We start from the raw sequence: 20,342 nt of genomic DNA, 5'->3' as shown, positions 1-20,342 counted from the left end.
TATCCTTTGAGTTCTACCGTATATTTCTTCTTTACCCTCCACTGTGCCCTACAGGACTGTGTACAGACAGCTGTTTTTTAAGTTAGCTTGGAGAGCAGCCACCAAACTAGTTTTCTGACATTTTAGTTTTTATTCAAAGGACAACTAAAAGTAAGTCTGAAGGTGACAGATTGTCTCCGAATTAGTACAGTGCAGTGACTAAACATGAGCCTGAGAATCAGCTAACTAGAGATCATGTCCCAGCTCCACAAATTACTTACATCTTCTCTATCTCAGTTTCCTCACCCCAATCAGCAGAATGCCAAGCTCATAGGGGTGTTGTGACAGTAAGCAGATGCTGTGTGCAAGGCAAATAAATAGTAGATGCTGATTAAATAGGTGCTTTTATGTTTCTCTTCTACTATGTCATCATGACCCACCTCAGAGACATCTAGCACACAGTAAATAAGGAGAGAAAAGTTGCAACCCAAAGACAGATTCCCAGAACTAATGCCTAATATTTACATTCAAGGGAAGGCTGAGGTTAATTTTTTGGAAAACTTCCATCTCATCCATCGCCAGATTCTATTCCAGGGCTTAAAGGTCAGAATTGGTATCATTTTCTAACTTCAGAGGTTCATTATACCGTCTCCAAACTCTATGAAACATCAATTGTGTTTTATGTTTTAGATCTTGGCTCTTAGAGGAATACTCTTTTTTTCTAAATAGTACAAGGTCACATGTTATAAAAGCCTTACAATTCACAGGAGAGAATCTTGTGAGGGATGCAGCTGTCCCAGATTTTACTGATGAAAGCTTTGCTTCTTTCCCTTGCCCCAATACCATTAAATGTTCATTTGGTAAATTTTATTTTACTATAATAATAGTAATTCAAATTAAGTTCAGAAGTGTAACCATCTTGCTTGCTGTGGCTCTTGCTGTCTCCAGACCTTCTGGTAAAAGGCTTTTATACAATTTGCCAAAAAGGCAGATATTCTTAAGCTGCCTCCCTGCTGTTTGAGTTGAGTACATCAAAATAAACGTACAGTCCCTGATGACAACTTCTTTGAGAGCCATTAAGTGGAATGCTGCTGCCCTAGCCACATCTCTGGAGTCCTGGCTATCTAATATATGGACTTCTGGGGTATGAGATGCTACTTTTTTTTCAGTTTCAATCTGTTCCAAGTCCATGGGGAGACCACAGTGATGAAAATTATCGCTAATGAACATAAAATTAAATAATCTACTGTACCAATCCAAGCCTCAGATTATTAAATGTATCATAGTGGATAGATGATCTGTCATGATATAAACTGTTTTGATCAAAAATATGTCTGGGAATTTATAACAAATTTCATAACATGGTAAAAGATTTGTACCCCAATGATAGAGATGCATAGTATATAGCTATGTATCATTAGAAATGTGTATATGCACATCTATCACTAGAAATACATATATATCTGGATTTCAATTTCACCAGTTTTGTAATAGGGATAATAACATCTCATAATGTAGGTATTGCATGCTGTCTTCATAAGTATAGGTATAAAAATTGAGTAATGTCAATGTTTAAGTATCAAATACAAATGTTACATGACTCCTTCCTCTCAGTATTTTCCTATTGATCTTAATTTCCAAGTGATAAATGTTCATTCGAGTTGCACCGTAAAATTCAATTTTTATTTACTAGCACAACTGCAGTTTTATGAAGGACAAAATTCACACTCCATCTTTCTCAAAGCTTTAAGAAACATTTTGAGGCTATTCATCACTTTTCTTTGAAATCTACAAAAAAGAAATAGCCAGAGATGACACCATTTTGAGTAAGAATTACTCTCAACAAAGAGCAATTCTATCTATCTATCTATCTATCATCTATCTATCTATCTATCTATCTGCCTATCTATCTATCCTCTATCTCACTGAGATAGGTTCATTTAGCTGATGAGAGCGTGGGATCCCTAAGGCTAAGACCATGGATTAATACACAAGGGATTGGTTCTGTGACCATGAGCAGCTCTATTGATCGTGGGGATCAGGCTTGTACGTACATGTTCTGGTCACCAAAGGGCTGGGTGATGAGTCAGTGCACATGATCACTACTAGAAAAATGTGGAGCTCAGAATGTGAGCTCCACGTTTTGTGGATCTATAGTTTATACTTTGTTACTTATTTCTCAGTACCTCTACCTGGTACTATTCTGGGTGTTACGTAGGTATGTAGACTACATCAAATTGACCCAGGTACACAGGTAACACCCTCACTCTCCTATGCTCTCCATATTCTACTGTTTGTTTTTCTTCATCCAGTGCTCATTTCCACATCAAGGCCTTCACTCCTGTTTTTCCTTCAGGTCCAAATATTCTCTTCCTTCCACTCCCTTTATTACCCTTCCTCTTTTCACCGGCCCAATTTCTAATCAACAATCAGCTCTCACTTTGAATGTCATTTCCCTTCATTTTTTTCTGATAGCACCTTCCCCACCCCCAGATTTTATAGACGCTTAAAACCTTATATATGTCCTCTGTAAAACTTACCATTATTATGGTAGAAGAAATTGAGAGATTGTTATAAACTGTGTCTTCTCCATAGAATGTTAGCTCCATGAGGGCAAAGACAATGTTTTCTTGTTCTTGTACATATTCCTAGCATATAATAGAGATTTAATTATTATTTTTGAATAAATAACTAAAATTATGCTATTCTTATACTTGTAGGTTGCTGGAAAAATTGTATAATACTTCATACACAATAATTAAGCTTTCAGTAGGTGAGCATATACTATAATATTTTGAATCCGTGAGAAAAGGAGTTTTGAAATATAAGGAAAACACATGGGTTGTAAAGTTAAGTGAGGAAAAAGCAGGGTACAGCACTGTAAGAACAATATGACCTAATTGGTGTATGCATAGGAAAACACAGGAAGAAAATTCACTGAAATGCTCAAAGCATTTTTTCTCAAATGTTCAAAGATGAGATTTTTAAAAATACAGTTCTGTAGTTTCCATATAATTGGGAAAGTAAAGTTATTAGAGAAATAAATATTTTAATTATTTATTCATTACTGATTAAACACTGTTTTTCCAGACCCTGGGCAAAAGCAAGCATTTGCAATAAAAACAGAGCCCCTGCCTGCTTGAACTCTAATTCTGATGGGAAGAAAGATCAATAAATCAGTAAATAAACAAATAAATAAGAGAATGTCATATAGTAATAAGTACTTCGAAGAAATAACACAGGGCATCATGGCAGAAAATGACTGATGGTAGAATTTTAGATAAGGGGCTCATGATGAGCTGCTCATGACAGAAATAACAGCTAACAGTATTTAAACAACTGCTCTGGGCCAGGCAACCTGATGGACCTCTCAAATGTTTGACCTCATTTGCTTTTAACAATAATCCTAAGAGACAGGTGTTGTTCTTATTCCCACTTTAACAACACAGGAAGTGGACATTTAGAAAGATCACATAATCAAGATTTAACAGCAATTTTGTGGCATACCTCAATCACAGTATTATCATATTGTACTCACTCATTTAATTCCCTGTCTTCACTGTAATATTCTCTGCTTCATGACTGGAGCATGTATTTCAGAGGCTGAAACATAATTTAAAAATCTCATCACATATTTGTTAAGTGAACAAATATATGAATTAAAAAAAAATTTAAAGAACAAGAGGAAAATTCATCATTAGAGAAAGGAAGTATTATTCTGAAAATTCACAAAAAAGTATAATTCACAAAATGAGTGGAAAATTATTCTGTAACATGTTCTCTTATCTATTCATGTTCTCATAAAATAGAGGAAAAAGTGTCTATGAAATAAGAACAGAAATTCATAAAAAAATGTTAAGGTGAATCATGGATTAAATTAAAGAGAGCTAGTTGGTTTTATAAAAAAACCTACAAGGTAGTTTAAAATACCATAACATATTTAAAATCCAAATTGGAAGATTTAAAAACTTTAATGGGGTAACTTAACACACTCAAACTTTGTCAACCTAAGTATCTGAAAACTAAACAAGGAAATTGAGCATTTGGATTGTAATACAATTAATAAATTCAACATGATAGCCCATAAGAGCCATACAAAGAAAAAACTATAAAATTTATGAAAGATGTCAGGAAAGGTTAATCAAATAATGCATCACATGTTCTTGTAAAAGTGACTGTTATAAAGATATCAATTCTTACATATTAAATTTACAGGTCTAAATATTGTTCCAAGTACCACTTAAATATATTTAATTCTGGGGTTTTGACAAAATAATTAAAAACCTTCCTGAAAAATAAAGTTTTGGATACATTAGAAAAAACATGAATAGAGAAGACATAAGAAGGGGATATTAGGTATTGGTATGTTTTGAAGCTGTTAAAATTTAACCAATAGAATGGAAAGACCATTAGAGGGGATAGAAAGCAGTATAGCATGGTAGTTAAGAGCACTGGTGTTGGTTTCTAAAAAATCTAGGTTTAGAGACATCTGTTTTCAGCCTTATCATGTAAAAAGCTTGGAAGTCATTACTCCCATTCTTAGAACAAGAAAATAACTGACTAATCAGAAAATCACTGACTTAGACTCATCACAGAATTGAGGTCACAGGGTAAACTGCCACCTTGAAATCTACAGAGACTACTGAATAAAGAGTATCACAGCTAAGGTACGTTTACCTGTGGCAGAAGATGCTAGAGCCATAAACTGGTAAAACACTTAAATTGTAATTTAAATGAATTGCTGGAGGCTGAGTGTGGATTAGCTTGAGAATGAGAAACTCCTGGGGACCCAGTCTTAGGCCACCACAGTTTCACCTCCAGGAATCCCACCAAGTTCTCAAGAGTTGAAGATCCAAGAAAAATCCCCTTGTGTCTTGGGCAGGGATGGTGAAAAGTAACCATTTAGACACATACCGAGAGTGTTTTTTCATAAGAAACACCTACTCTCCAAGGGAAACAAGAGCCTCATCTACCTGCTAAAAGGTCAATTAGCTAACTCCAGCCCTGTCTAGGCTTGCTATATTACATAGGGAAGAAAAAAGGGCCAAGAATCTTCTCAAGGTCATGATTCAGGGACACAGGCCCAGAAAAAGACTAAGATATAAACATAAGATTATTGGATATTTTCCCTCCCTGACACCTTACCACCACGTCAATAGGGCTCCAGTAAAATAGCAGTAATTTACAACCGATAGAGTTGCAAGATAGAAACCCTATTTAAGAAGGAATTCTTAGGGAAAACCAAAGACATCAGAGAACAACAACAACAAAAATACTAGAGGAAACTGAAGCCTCTGGCAACTACAGCTGCAGCAAACATTACACATAGCCCAGCTCCTAGGCAGATTAACATAAAATTTCACATCAAAGGCCAACTTACCTTTACATTTACCATTCTTATTACTTAATACATTATGTTAGGACTTCAACAAAAAAATTACAAAACATGCTAAAAGGCAAAGAAAAACCACAGTCTGGAGAAACAAAGCAAGGCTCAAATCCAAACCCAGATGTGACACAAATATGGAATTATCAGATAGAGAACTTAAAATAATTATTAGTAATGTGTTGAGTTCTAATGAAAAGGTAGATAATATGAAAGTTCAGATAGTGTAAGCAGAGAGATAAAATTCTAAAAATGAAAAGGAAATGCTAGGAATCAAAAACAGAGTAACAGGAATGAAGAACTCTTTTGATGGGCTCATCAAGAGACTGGATATGGCCAATGAAAGAATCGATAAGCTTGAAGATATATCAGTAGAAACTTCCCAAACTGAAATGTAAAGGGAAAAAGATGAAAAAAAAAATAAAAGACTAGAATATTTAAGTCTATGAGATGATTACTAATAGTATATCGTACAGGTAATTGGGATAACAGAGTAGAAGACAGGATGTAACAGAGGAAACATTTGAATTAATAATGGCCAAAATTTTCCAAAATTAACAACAGACATAACACCACAGATCCAGGAAGTTCAGAAAACACCAAGCATGGTGAGTACTAAAAAATAAACTCCTAGGCATATCATTTAAACTGCAGAAAATCAAACACAAAGAGAAAATTTTGAAAGAAGCCAGAGGGGAGAAAATATCTTACCTTTACAGCAATGAGGATAAGAAGAAAAAACACAAATTACTGTTATCACAAATGAAAGTAGAGTCATCATTATTACATATCCTTGATGTGATGTCCTGAAGTGGCACTTTATGGGATCTATATGAGGAAAACTATAGAATTCTGATGAAAAAAGTCTAAGATGATGTAAGTGAATGGAGTGTTATTCCAAGTTCATGGATAGGAAGACTAAATATTGTTAAGATAGCAAGTCCTCTCAGTGTAACCTATAGATTCAATAAAATCCCAATCAAAATCCCAGAAAGTATTTTGTGGATATCAACAAAACTATTCTGGAAAGACAAAAAAAAAATGAATAGCCAACATAATACTGAAGAAGAAGAACAAAGTTGGAGAGCTGACATTATCTGACTTCCTTACTATAAAGCTACAGTGATCAAGAGTGTGGTGTTAGCAATAGATACATAGATCAATGGAACAGAATAGAGAACCAAAAATAGAACCACACAAATATAGTTAAATGATCTTTGATAAAGGAAAATAGACAATTCAATGGAAAAAGAATAGTCTTTTCAACAAATGGTGCTGGAACTATTGGACATCCATATGCAACAACAAAGTAATCTAAACTCAGATCCTACACTTTTAACAAAAAAAACTCAAAATGGGCTATAGGCCTATATATAAAATGAAGAACTATAACACTTCTAGAATATAACACAGGAGAAAATCTAGTGACTTTGGATTCAGTGATGAACTTTTACAGCCAAAAGCATAATCAGTTCAAGGGAAATTCTCTTCATGCCTTTGAATGCTTTTTCTTTACAATTTGCTGAGTTTTTAAATTTATGGATGCCAGTAGGCATACGTAGGATCATTCTTATCTGTCTTCCATTTCTATTAGCTTTTGTCTGTTGCTTTAATCTCTGTATTTTTTCATGAGCCTTCCCTTTGCTTACCTTAAACTTTTCCTCATTGTAATTATCAATTATGTGTGTTGTGGTTCTTGCTGTTTCTGATTTATTTGTTAGTTCTCTAATGATGTTATTTTCATCCTTAATTTGTTTGCTTAAGCCTATAATCTCTCTTCATTCTCGATATATTAAACTTGTGTTCTTGGGTAGCTTTTTTAATAGAATAAAAGATATATATATATATATATATATATATATATATATATATAATTGCATAATGTTAATTCTCTGAGGTAATTTGCAATCTATCTTAGAATACCCGGTCTCTGGCACTTATTAGGTTCCATTAAATGTACAATGCCAGGGTTCACCCCATCTAATAAGGAGGCATGCCGCATTCCCACAGAGGGATAGTCTTAAGGTCTAGATATCTCCCCCAAGTGATATACGGTTTTGACATCCTTCTGAGTCAGGCCCTTTGGACCTTTCCCATTTCATTCATTTCTCCCTAGCAGCTACTGCCACTACTTCCTAGGAGGAGGAAGGAAGTCACAGATAAGGGTATCTTCTCGGAATGGATCTCTCACACTTGTGGCTGTTGGAGAGAATGCTGAAGTTTGGGTTGACTCATCAGTGCAACATTTGTGGGCGAGGGTAGTAATTATTGGAGCCATGCTCATTTGCGTTGTACTTTTGCCAAGTTCCTGAATTTCTTTCCTTGGTTTTAATTCCCTGACATTTATGACATTGGATCATCCTTTCATAATGGGTCAATATAAGGGATTTCTGCATTACTACACTCAGAACACCATCATTGCCCTGGATCCTGGTCTCCCATCTGGGGGCGCCTGACTCTTTGAAATACAAAGACAAAATAGAATGAGCCATGCAGTTATTTCAGGTGCAAACCATGAACTCTAATTATAAAGTATCTTTCTTCAACAAGTCTTTGAACCCAGCATGAAAAATTCTCCCTAACAAATCTATTCATTCACTCTAGTACATGAAGTGTGTATGGTGGGGGAAATCATTAAAAAATGATTTCTGGTGAAATTTAGAATGGCACTCTGAGGAATATGCTTTGTTGTGCTGATACTTATAAGCGCTTGGGGATAATGAATACACTCTGAGCAGTTCTTTACTCTAGGAAGTTGTCCTCACCTTATGCTCAGTTCACTACATAAACACATTAGCCAGATGCTTTCTCAGATATATTCTACTGCTGTTGTTTTGACATGACCACTGACAAAGTGCTTCTGGCTTCCAGCATTGGGTCAAATCTAACGTAGCCATACCTTTTCATGCAGCTGTATTTTCCCATAGTTGTAACGCAATAAAGTTTGAGAAGGCCACATAAATATAGTCCTGTCACAAAGCTAGAGGTCACGGGTTAATCTGCATGAAGATCTTGTGGGAGGTGCTGAGCCTAGAAGGTTAATCCTGTAGAAAATTTGGGAGCCCTGAAGGTTACGTTGGAGACTGCTGGTGTAACAGTTCACATTGTAGGCACTCAGTCTATACTTCATAATTGATTGATTTTCCTTCTGGAAGCTTACAAAGACCTATGGCAAAAACAAATAAGAGGATCATTTCCCTTAACTTCACCCTAGTGTGCTTTTCTGTTAAGTTTAGAGAAATGAAAGCCAACCAATTTATTATTCTTGGAATGAAAAATTCATTTTGTTTTGATTTTATATATGTAACAAGCCAAATTTAAGAAGGTGTTTATAATCAGGTATGAAACCTGAAATAGATTTACAAAGAGAATTATTTTGCCCTGACCATCACCATTCCCCTCCAAACCAGACTAACACAATGAAAAATTGCAAATAATTCGTTGAAGTTCTTTCTAGGTTTCAAAGATAAATGAAGCGTTTAGTATCATCTCTAGAAAGTGCTCTTAAAATTCAATCTTTGTCCTACTTTCTTCTTATGTAATGGATTTCCAGAGCTGTGGAAAGGACAGCTTTATGCATGGTAGGGACTAAAGTGCGGGATATTAGTGCTGGTGAAGGGAGTTTTAGCAACACTCTCTCCTGTCCTTCAGCCTTCTAGCCTGTTCATAACCACCTGACACTCTTCTTCTGGGATTACAAAGAGCGATTGCTGTGGTCAGCAAGATAAGGGAATGCAATTCTTTTGGCCAGTCCCATACTGTTAACCACATTGAAGACAGATGGAAGTGAGAGAAGAGGAGATAAGAAAAGAGTTGCTTCTTCAAGGCCATGCTATACAAGCCGTTATCTAAGTTACAGGCTGTATCCACCTGCTTCCTTGGGAAAATGAAATTTAATCTCTTTGCATTGTGCTTAGGTCTGCAAACTTAAGAGAATGGAGATGTACCTTCCAACCAGAAAAGGATTTAGAGGAAGGCTTTTCTCCCGGACCAAACAGGAAAGGTCCGTATAAGCCCCAGTCCCTCTCTAGTCTGGGCTGTGTTCACTGTATCACAGGTAATTTGCAGCATCCTGGTTGAGGTAACACAACAGCAGAGTTCAGGGCTGGACACACATATGAACCTTGTTGAGGAGTAACAGGGTGAGCTCTTACGGCTATAAAAAGAAAAACAGGCTTTCTCATTCACTTCAGAACTGCAGGAAAGAAAAAAAACTTGACAAAGACAGCAGGCTGAATACAAAAAAATGCAATTATCTTTTATTCATTCATATTCCATTTGGTAAGAGAAAAATTATATGCTGTTGGGCTTGGTACCCTTTAAAACATTGAAAAATCAATCAATCACATAAATTAGGTACTTTGGAATTTTACAGCCAATGCCAAGGACATGCTGTAGGGATTGCTTGTGAATTCAGAACTATTTTTTAATAAGATATATCACATTAAAAACATTTTGAAATGATTTGAAACAATACAATATAACAAAAATAAATGTGGAAGGAGAAATAATAACAACTGGGAAGGGGCTTCATTTGGGAAGGGGAAAAAAGTCCATGTAAAGCTTGGCCCTGTTCAATTTTAAATGCGGTATCAGGGCTTTATTTTTCAAAAGAAACTTCAAAAAGTCAAGCGTGCTAAAGCCTGTGGTGACCTTATTGTACAGTGTAGGGATAGTCTTTGCCACATACTTTGCCTGAGAATTCATTATGCAGGGTTAACGGCTTCTCCCCAGCTAATGTCCACATTCCCTGGCAATTCTAAGGTCAGTCCTTGCACTAAAGCCCATGGCAAATGCTCCATGGACTTAGCTACCAATGTGAAGGCAACATTGTGTGGATCTTCGACTGTCTATCCAGCTTTCTAGCGTTGCAACTATTCATTTATAGGCTGATTGTCATCGGTGGACATTTGCATACACATTTTAAGCCACAAATTTATCAGTTGCTTTGTATACTTTCTGTTATCAGAGTTTTAACATTTTAACATAGTTATTAGTTAACACTTTTTTGTACTCTTCTAGTACAAAGCCCAACATATATAAAACAAAAGTAGTACACAATGCCAAAATATTCCCTAGCTTTACAAGAATAAACAGATTGTATTCAGTGTAATTTTAGTAGAAACTATTTTAGTCATACTCTAATATTTTAAAAAGATGTTCATCCATATATGTTACATTTGGGAATTGCCTTTATCAGATATTTGATTATTCATGATATATAACTTCTTAACTCTTTCTGGTAACAGTTTATTTTACACTGTGATATCTACCTATTTAAATAGTCATGTCTTAGTTATTTATGTCATCTGACAAACCATATCATGATACTTGAAATGTGTTTCTGGATTCTTTAAGGACAGAGCACAAGTGCTCTCTACATTAATGTAAACGGGGACATTTTGGTCGTGGGGAAATCACCATCAGAAAAATAGAGAGCAGAAACTCATAGGAGGGAAGGGGGAACCCAACACCATGGTGGACACTGAATCCAAGAAGATGAGGACAATAGGGAACATTTTCTAGAGGCAAGAGTGTGGGATTGGCAAAGTTAAAAAAGGACAAGTAGCGTTCATAATTGTTCTGCACTGTAACAGCACTGTGTAGCGCCAGGCCTTCAGTGATATCTGCTATACACTTACCTTTAGGCCAGTGGTACTCTGGGAATTGGAGCCATCCTGGCTTTTCCAGTGATAAGATGGAATACTGAAAGAAAGAGTACAATCAAGATATTGAGTGTGGAGACTCAAAACGGAAGCAGGATATAAAACCAGGTAATTAGGAGAAATATTGTTCCCTAAAGAATCCTTAGCAATAGTGGATAAGATGCTGGGGTTCCCATGTTACATGGGATAGGGGTGTAAGCCAATATATTCATTACATTTAAAAATACTTAAACGCCTTGAGAGGATCTGAAAATGTATAGGTTCCATTGTTATCTCAAAATCCTTAGTAAAATTCTATTTAGGGGAAATATAAAAATGTGTCAAGGCAGGGAGAAATTTATTGTAACTAAAGTAAAACCTCAGAGTTCTGATAATATTAATCTAAGTACTAAGTAAGGTGGGTCAGAGGGCACTGAATCCAGGAACTCTTAGGAAAAGAAGGTTGACGTTAGCATTGAAATGAAAGGTGAGGCTTCTGAGATCAGTCTGTTCATATAAACGTCATTATGTGTTCGTTCTAACCTGAAGATGTGAAAGAATCCTACCTTCCTGCCATTATACTTCTGCCAAAACTTAAAGCACTTGTGGGTATGAAATAGTTGTTTGTGATCAAATTATGTTTATATGATCAAACCGCAATGGTTTGACCTTTGTGAGGCCAGCCCACCTGGGATGATTAGCTATGTGACAGGACAAGTTACTAACCAATCTGAGGCTTAGACTCCTCATATGCAAAATACTGTAAACAGGCAACTCAGCAACTGTTGATAGGATCAAATGTAAAAAGTATCTAATCCAGGTCCTGGTTGTACAGTGATACCTTTTAATCCCCTTCCTCTTTTCTCTGGGAGTCCTCACCAAAAGTTCCCAAGGAAGAGGGGTAGTTTAGAGTCTACAGTCCAGGCAGAAAGCGTTGACTGGGCCATTTACCATGACTCACAGGGTATTAATCGCCACAGTTGGGATCAGGATATGAGGGCTAGGGGAGATATGGGAGATACGAAAATAGTAATAGGGAATAGTCAGAATGTCCTAGAATACGGCTTGACTTTAAGGGTTTGAAGTCCAGGAAAGCCCCAGAGACTTTCTGGACAAATAATCAAAGTCTGTGGATCTAACGGCCAGAAATCTGAGCAAGATGGGCTCTTGGGGAGTATTTTTTTTTTAGGACACAGAGATTGAATGCTTAGTAAAGTAAAAAAATTGAAAACTTTATGCTTTGGCCAGTCTATTGGGAAGTTGCAATGCCTGAGAAGTTCATCTCATTAGAGCCATTTCAAAAAGCAACTCCCAGTTGGTTAATCAGTGGAAGCAATGCACTTGAATATTTTTTGAGTCATTATCAGGGCCAGATTTTATTACTTCTCATGACTACCTTAGGTAATCATTAGTGATCCAATACTTCTCATTCAGTCTTCAGAACTACTTTCCAGAATCAACTGCATCTATCAACTGCATCTGCCTCATGCCATAGCCTAGGCCCAAACTGGAATATTATGGCTCCATACAAACAGGACGGTACCGAGAGTAAGACAACTCTTGTCTTTCCTTTCACTTTCCTTCCAAACTTTCTCACCTTCTACCTGCCTTGTTCTAAAAGCTTCTGGGACTTATCACTGAGACTTATATATCTTTGGTAAGCCTCAATTTCTTGGCCAATGCTATGTGATTTCTGGAGGACCAGATGGCAACAGTATGCTGGCAAGTGCCTTGGAAAGTAAACGTGTTATGCAAAGAGAAGCCACTTAATATGGGAGAGTTTTGAGGGCAAGTGGTAGATGAGTGTTTCTCCCAGAGGTAGAGGAAAGGCTTGTGTTCCTTATTCAGCATCTTCCTGCTTTGGTTTCTGATTCTCCTTTCTGCTCTTGTCTTTACACATAAATTTGTTCACGATTAGCCTCAGATTAGCCAGGTGCCTCTGCTAGGGATATACAATTTTTTTTGTTTGTTTATTTTTTGTTTGTTTTGTTGTTTCATCCCTACTTCAGTACATCATTAGGAAGCAAAGGTGACTAATTGAAAACATTACTTCTCTATGTAATGGTCAGCACAATGCCATCAGGCACCATCTTACTTTTGATGCTCTAACTAAGGGTAACTAAGGGGTGACTAGAAAGGGTGACACACAGGGATGGTTTTCAAAAAATGCCTAACCTGGATGCAGGAAAGTATTTGACCACTTTAGCAGAAGGACTTTAGAAGCCAAGGCCAACTCTTCAAAAATTTACTATCAGAATATCAACTGAAAAGTGTCCTGGATAGCATCAGAGTACCAAGATGTTCAACAAACATTGTCCTCTAAGAGGGTGAGAGAACATTATGATGTGCTCATAAAAAGTAAATGTATTAAATTAAATTTATAGGCAGTATCTAAAATAACCACTTCTGCTGTTTAAGCCCATATATCTCGGAAAAATGTACCATGGCTCATTTACAGAGCTGTATGACCCATATGGACACCAATGCCTGGTACATAATAGGTCCTCAACAATTTTTGATACATTAATAAATGTTTGTATATCTTGGGTCAGTAGTTTCTCATTTCCCAGGCTTAATTTAAAAGGGTATTATACTTATGAACTGAGAAAATCCTTATATGCTTTTATAGTTATCCACCTATCCAACAATGGAAAAAGCACTGCACTTGCAGTCAGAGAGAAACCTAAGTCTGCCACTAACAAATGATGAAACTTCAATTTCTTTATCAGTAAATTAAAACAGTTAGCTTGAACATTCTGTTCTGCTGTATACCATACAACTGTATACAAATACAAACAAATAGATGCTGGTTGATAAAGGAAAATCGTGGAGTCTGCCAATGGTACAGGCCAGGTGTGGGTGCCATGTTTAAAGGTGTGATTCAAGTTCATGACCATCTCTTTAATGCAGAAGAAATTTGGAGCTAATTATATTTTTAAAAAGTGTTACCAGGCTTTCTTGTTTAAATACTGATAGGGGCCTTGTATTCAACCTTTGAACATTCCCAGTAAATCCTCTATGTTCTGTTACTGGGTCCTCAAGGCAGACCTTGTACCTCCCACTGCTCCTAGGTCTCCTAAATTACAGAGAAGTTGGGTGGTTTTGTAGAGATAAGGAAATAAAGAGCAGCTGACTTCCCCAAGGAGAAGCAATGGCTGCTCTGGTGAAGATGATCCGATTAAGGAAAAAGAAATCAGAAGAGAGAAGCAGCTGCAGCTGGAAGCATGCTTATGGGATTGGAGAGTGTTTAAATCTGTGGTTCAGGAGAACCTTCAAGATGGCCAAGGAGTAAGACGTGGAGATCACCTTCCTCCCCACAAATACATCAGAAATACAACTACTCGTGGAACAACTCCTACAGAACACCTACTGAACGCTGGCAGAAGACGTCAGACCTACCAAAAGGCAAGAAAATCCCCATGTACCTGGGTAGGGCAAAAGAAAAAAGGAAAAACAGAGACAAAAGAATGGGACCTGCACCTCTGGGAGGGAGCTGTGAAGGAGGAAATGTTTCTACAAACTAGGAAGCCCCTTCACTGGTGGAGACTGGGGGTGGGTGGGGGGAAGCTTTGGAGCCACAGAGGAGAGCGCAGCAGCAGGGGAGCTGAGGGCAAAGTGGAGAGATTCCTGCATAGAGGATGGGTGCTGAACAGTACTCACCAGCCCGAAAGGCTTCTCTGCTCACCCCCCAGGATGGGTTGGGGCTTGGAGCTGAGGCTCGGGTTTTGGAGGTCAGATCCCAGGGAGAAGACTGGGGTTGGCTGCGTGAACACAGCCTGAAGGGGGCTAGTGCACCACAGCTAGCTGGGAGGGAGTCCAGGAAAAAGCCTGGACCTGCCTAAGAGGCAAGAGACCATTGTTCTGGGGTGCTCGAGGAGAGGGGATTCAGAGCACCACCTAAACGAGCTCCAGAGATGGGTGCAAGCCGTGGCTATCAGCATGGACCCCAGAGACGGGCATGGGATGCTAAGGCTGCTGCTGCCGCCACCAAGAAGCCTGTGTGCAATTACAGGTCACTATACACACTGCCCGCCTGGGAGTCTGCAGCCCGCCACTGCCAGTGTCCAATGATCCAGGGACAACTTCCCCGAGAGAACACACAGCACACCTCAGGCTGTTGCAACGTGACGCTGGCCTCTGCCGCCACAGGCTTGCCCTGCATTCCGTATCCCTCCTTCCCCCCAGCCTGAGTGAGCAAGAGGCCCCTAATAAGCTGCTACTTTAACCCTGTGCTGTCTGAGCGAAGAACAGATGCCCTCAGGCTACCTACATGCAGAGGCAGGGCCAAATCCAAAGCTGAACCCCAGGAGCTGTGCGAACAAAGAAGAGAAAGGGAAATCTCTCCCAGCAGCCTCAGGAGCAGCAGATTAAATCTCCACAATCAACTTGATGTACGCTGCATCTGTGGAATACCTGAATAGACAACGAATCATCCCAAAATTGAGGTGGTGGAATTTGGGAGCAACTGTAGACTTGGGGTTTGCTTTCTGCATTTAATTTGTTTCTGGCTTTATGTTACTGTAGTATTTGGAACTTACTATCATTGGTAGATTTGTTTATTGACTTGGTTGCTTTCTTCCTTTATATATATATATATTTTTTCTCCTGTTTCTCTTTTTGTGAGTGTGTATGTGCATTCTTCTTTGTGTGATTCTGTCTGTATAGCTTTGCTTTTACCATTTATCCTAGGGTTCTGTCTGTCCATTTTTTTGTTTTTTGTTTTTATAGTTTTTAGGGCTTGTTACATTAATGGATTTGTTTATTGGTTTGGTTGCTCTCTTCTTTCTTTCTTTTTTATAACTTTTATTTTTAATAATTTTTTTATTTTAATAACTTTATGTATTTTACATATTTTTCTTTTTTTTTTCTCTCCCTTTTCTTCTGAGCCATGTGGCTGACAGGGTCTTGGTGCTCTGGCTGGGTGTCAGGCCTGAGCCTCTTAAGTGGGAGAGCCAAATTCATGACACTGGTCCACCACAGACCTCCTGGCACAATGTATTACCAAACAGTGAAAGCTCTCCCAGATATCTCCATCTCAATGCTAAGACCCAGCTCCACTCAAGGACCAGCAAGCTACACTGCCCCACACCCCATGCCAAACAACTAGCAAGACAGGAACACAACCCTACCCATTAGCAGAGAGCCTGCCTAAAATAATAATAAGTTCACAGACACCCCAAAACACACCACCAGGCATGATCCTGCCCACCAGGAAGATAAGACCCAGCCTCATCCACCAGAACACAGGCACCAGTCCCCCCAACCAGGAAGCCCACACAACCCACTGAACCAACCTTACCCACTGGGGGCAGACACCAAAAAAACCCTGGGAACTACAAATCTGCAGCCTGCAAAAAGGAGACCCCAAACACAGCAAGTTAAGCAAAATGAGAAGACAGAGAAATACACAGCAGATGAAGGAGCAAAGAAAAAACCCACCAGATCAAACAACTGAAGAGGAAATAGGCAGACTACCTGAAAAAGAATTCACAGTAATGATAGTAAAGAGGATCCCAAATCTTGGAAATACAACAGAGAAAATACAAGAAACATTTAACAAGGACTTAGAATCTAAAAATTCTGTAGAAGGAATCAATAGCAGAGTAATGAGGCAGAAGAATGGAAAAGTGACCTGGAAGATAAAATAGTGGAAATAACTACCACAGAGCAGAATAAAGAAAAAAGAATGAAAAGAATTGAGGAGGGTCTCAGAGACCTCTGGGACAACAATAAATGCACCAACATTTGAATTATAGGGGTCCCAGATGAAGAAGGGAAAAAGAAGGGAACTGAGAAAATATTTGAAGAGATTATAGTTGAAAACTTCCCTAATATGGGAAAGGAAATAGTGAAGTCCAGGAAGCACAGAGAATCCCATACAGCGTAACTCCAAGGAGAAAATGCCAAGATACATATTAATCAATCAAAATTTAAAAACAAAAAATATTAAAAGCAACAAGGGAAAAGCAACAATTAACATATAAGGGAATCCCCATAAGGTTAACAACTGATCTCTGAACAGAAACTCTGCAAGCCAGAAGGGAGTGGCAGGACATATTTAAAGCAATGAAAGAGAAAAAACTACAACAAAGATAACTCTACCCAGGAAGGATCTCATTCTGATTCAACAGAGGAATTAAGCAAAATTAATTTTGCTTTATAGACAAGCAAAAGCTAGGAGAATTCAGCACCACCAAACCAGCTTTACAACAAATGCTAAAGGAACTTCTCTAGGCAGGAAACACAAGAGAAGGAAAAGACCTACAATAACAAACCCAAAACAATTAAGAAAATAGTAGTAGGAACATACATATCAATAATTACCTTAAATGTAAATGGATTAAATGCTCCAACCAAAAGACATAGACAGGCTGAATGGATACAAAAACAAGAGTCATATATATGCTGTCTACAAGAGACCTACTTCAGATCTAGGGACACAGACTAGAAGTGAGGAGATGGAAAAAGATAATCCATGCAAATGGAAATCAAAAGAAAGCTGGAGTAGCATTCTCATTTCAGACAAAACAGACTTTAAAATAAGGACTACTGCAGGAGACAAAGAAGGACACTACATAATGACCAAGGGAACAATCCAAGAAGATATAACAATTGTAAATATTTATGCACCCAACATAGGAGCACCTCAATATATAACTCAAATGTTAACAGCCATAAAAGGGGAAATCGACAGTAACACAATCATAGTAGGGGACTTTTAACACCCTACTTTCACCAATGGACAGATCATCCAAAATGAAAATAAACAAGGAAACACAAGCTTTAAATGATACATTAAATAAGGTGGGCTTAATTGATATTTATAGGACATTCCATCCAAAAACAACAGAATACACTTTCTTCTCAACTGTTCATGGAACATTCTCCAGGATAGATCATATCCTGGGTCACAAATCAAGCCTTGGTAAATTTAAGAAAATTGAAATCATATCAAGTATCTTTTCCAACAACAACACTCTGAGACTAGATATCAATTATAGGAAAACATCTGTAAAAAATACAAACACATGGAGGCTAAACAATACACTACTAAATAACCAAGAGATCACTGAAGAAATCAAAGAGGAAATCAAAAAATACCTAGAGACAAATGACAATGGAAACATGACGATCCAAAACCTATGGGATGCAGCAAAAGCAGTTCTAAGCGGGAAGTTTATAGCAATACAATCCTACCTCAAGAAACAATAAACATCTCAAATAAACTAACCTTACACCTAAAGCAATTAGAGAAAGAAGAACAAGAAAACCCCAAAGTTAGCAGAAGGAAAGAGATCATAAAGATCAGATCAGAAATAAATAAAAAAGAAATGAAGGAAATGATAGCAAAGATCAATAAAACTATAAAAGCTGGTTCTTTGAGAAGATAAAACAAAATTGATAAACTATCAGCAAGACTCATAAAAAAAAAGGGAGAAGACTCAAATCAACAGAATTAGAAATGAAAAAGAAGTAACAACTGACACTGAAGAAATACCAAGGATCATGAGAAATTACTACAAGCAACCATATGCCAGTAAAATGGACAACCTGGAGGAAATGGACAAATTCTTACAAAAGCACAATCTTCCGAGTCTGAACCAGGAAGAAATAGAAAATATAAACATACCAATCACAAGCACTGAAATTGAAACTGTGATTAAAAATCTTCCAACAAACAAAAGTCCAGGACCAGATGGCTTCACAGTTGAATTCTGTCAAACATTTAGAGAAGAGCTAACAGCTATCCTTCTCATCTCTTCCCAAATATAGCAGAGGGGGGAACACTCCGAAACTCATTCTACGAGGCCACCATCACCTTGATACCAAAACCAGACAAAGATTTCACAGAACAAGAAAACTACAGGCCAATATCACTGATGAACATAGATGCAAAAATCCTCAACAAAATACTAGCAAACAGAATCCAGCAGCACATTAAAAGGATCATACACCATGATAAAATGGGGTTTATCCCAGGAATGCAAGGATTCTTCAATATATGCAAATCAATCAATGTGATAAACCATTAACAAATTGAAGGAGAAAAACCATATGATCATCTCAATAGATGCAGAAAAAGCTTTCGACAAAATTCAACACCCATTTATGATAAAAATCCTTCAGAAAGTAGGCAGAGAGGAACTTATCTCAACATAATAAAGGCCATGTATGACAAACCCACAGCCAACAAAGTTCTCAATGGCGAAAAACTGAAACCGTTTCCTCTAAGACCAGGAACAAGACAAGGTTGCCCACTCTCACCACTATTATTCAACATAGTTCTGGAAATTTTAACCACAGCAATTAGAGAAGAAAAAGAAAAGGAATCCAAATCGGAAAAGAAGTAAATCTGTCACTGTTTGCAGATGACATGATACTATACATAGAGAATCCTAAAGATGCTACCAGAAAACTACGTAAAGTAGCAGGACACAAAATTAATGCACAGAAATCTTTTGCATTCCCATACACTAATGATGAAAAATTCGGAAGAGAAATTAAGGAAACACTCCCATTTACCATTGCAACAAAAAGAATAAAATACCTAGGAATAAACCTACCTAGGGAGACAAAAGACCTGTATGCAGAAAACTATAAGACACTCATGAAGGAAATTAAAGATGAAACAAACAGATGGAGATATACACCATGTTCTTGGATTGGAAGAATCAACATTGTGAAAATGACTATACTACCCAAAGCAATCTACTGATTCAGTGCAATCCCTATCAAACTACCAATGGCATTTTTTACAGAAATAGGACAAAAAATTCCACAATTTCTCTGGAAACACAAAAGACCCCGAATAGCCAAAGCAATCTTGAGAAAGAAAAATGGAACTGGAGGAATCAGGCTCCCTGACTTCAGACTGTACTACAGAGCTACAGTACTGGCACAAAAACAGAAATATAGATCAATGGAACAGGATAGAAAGCCCAGAGATAAACCCACATACATATGGTCACCTTATCTTTGATAAAGGAGGCAAGAATTTACATTGGAGAAGAGACAGCCTCTTCAATAAGTGGTACTGGGAAAACTAGACAGCTACATGTAAAAGAATGAAATTAGAACACTCCCTAACACCATACACAAAAATAAAGTCAAAATGGATTAAAGACCTAAATGTAAGGCCAGACAGTATAAAACTCTTAGAGCAAAACATAGAACATTCTATGACATAAATCACAGCAAGATTCTTTTTGACCCAACTCCTAGAGAAATGGATATAAAAATGAAAATAAACAAATGGAACCTAATGAAACTTAAAAGCCTTTGCACAGCAAAGGAAGCCTAAACAAGATGAACAGACAACTCTCAGAATGGGA

This window comes from Mesoplodon densirostris, chromosome 10 (assembly GCF_025265405.1).
Source record: "Mesoplodon densirostris isolate mMesDen1 chromosome 10, mMesDen1 primary haplotype, whole genome shotgun sequence".
In the NCBI taxonomy this organism is placed as follows: domain Eukaryota; kingdom Metazoa; phylum Chordata; class Mammalia; order Artiodactyla; family Ziphiidae; genus Mesoplodon; species Mesoplodon densirostris.
The sequence above is the reverse complement of the archived record's forward strand: the minus strand, read 5'-3'. Positions refer to the sequence as shown.